The sequence below is a fragment of the Scyliorhinus torazame genome, chromosome 27 (genome assembly GCF_047496885.1).
Source record: "Scyliorhinus torazame isolate Kashiwa2021f chromosome 27, sScyTor2.1, whole genome shotgun sequence".
Lineage (NCBI taxonomy): Eukaryota > Metazoa > Chordata > Chondrichthyes > Carcharhiniformes > Scyliorhinidae > Scyliorhinus > Scyliorhinus torazame.
In genome coordinates this window covers 15,911,593-15,913,154 of record NC_092733.1, presented here as the reverse complement: position 1 = coordinate 15,913,154, position 1,562 = coordinate 15,911,593, and positions in this window count along the sequence as shown.

Genomic DNA, 1,562 nt, shown 5'->3' with positions numbered 1-1,562 from the left:
GACCTGGTTGGCCACATTCTGAACACACTTTCCTTGGCCACCAGGTCCTGGGGTTAGCCTCAAACCCGCTTCTTCTGGCCCAGAGGCAAGGAGGCTAACCCACTGCACCACAAGATCACCATGGCGACCACGTCCGGGAGGTAAATGAGCAAAGGTACCAGAAGGTACTCAGATGAAATACAAGAGTAGCTCCCTTGGGAGGAGACAATTAACCCAAACAAAAATATTAACATACCCTACATGTAATTGTTTTCAATTAATATTTGGAGACAAAATTGGAATCAAAATAATATAGTTGAAATGAAGAATTATGGAATGATGTCCTTAATCATCATTAACAGTATTAGGTGCAGTATTAGGTCTAAACCTAGTGGGGGCGCAGTTTGCTGCTGTAAGCACAGAATTGCTAAGGCACAGAGGAGGCCACTTGGCCCATCGTCTCTGCACCGGCTCACCACACGAGTGCAGTGCTGTATAGTCCAGGTTTCAATGATCTGATGTAGTTTTCCTGCTTCCGCCAACTGTTTAAAACCAAAGTAAAATAGATCTGATTGGACCTTGTGGCTTTCCTCAAGTGCCTCAGTACGTTAGTACACTGTCCTGGCCTAGGCCGAGACACGTAAACTAAGAGAGTCCTGGGTTTAGTCCCAGCTCTGATGAGCAAGTGAATCTCAGCCTGTGCAACAGTGAAAATGCTACATGGATCTCAATGCCCCCCCCCCCCCCCCGCCGGCCTCCCTCCCCCACAGCAATAGAATGGGGAAGGAGACGAGGGAAAGCCAGGGTTATCACTACTGATCAGTATCCTATCATCTATGGAGTTCTAGCCCGAGAAGTAACAGCATTTACAAGGGGGGGGTGGAGACATTTGATTAAAAATAAAATCTTTTGTTATGAATTCTAAAGAACATTCACGGTGGATATCAAGATAAGGAAATTGTGTGTTTTTTTAAACTCCTCTGGAAAAATTGTCAGGGTAGTGTTTGGCTATTCCACTCAGGAGGGAATCGCAGCTCAGCTCAATGCTGCCATTGGTGTCCACGGTTGATAAGAACTCTTTGAGTTCCTTTTTCAGGGGGAGGGGGAGGCGGTGGAGAGACATTTTCTAGAGCTTTCTTTTGTACAATCTCTCAGGTGATTTTGCAGTGAATGGGGAAGGTGTACATCTGGTTTTCAAATGGTGGAGATGAATCGTAAAACTATAGAACGATTACAGTGCAGGGCGGCACGGTGGCGCAGTGGTTAGCACTGCAGCCTCACGGCGCCGAGGACCCAGGTTCGATCCCGGCCCCGGGCCACTGTCCGTGTGGAGTTTGCACATTCTCCCCGTGTCGGCGTGGGTCTCACCCCCACAACCCAAAACGATGTGCAGGCTAGGTGGATTGGCCGCGCTAAGTTGCCTCTTAATTGGAAAAAGAAGGAGCACTTTAAATTTAAAAAAAAAGAACAATTACAGCGCAGAAGGAGGCCATTCGGCCTGTCCTGTCCCTACTGGCCCTATGTGGGAACAACTCAGCTAACCTCACTCCCCCCACCTTTTACCTGTAATCCTGCACCGTCTT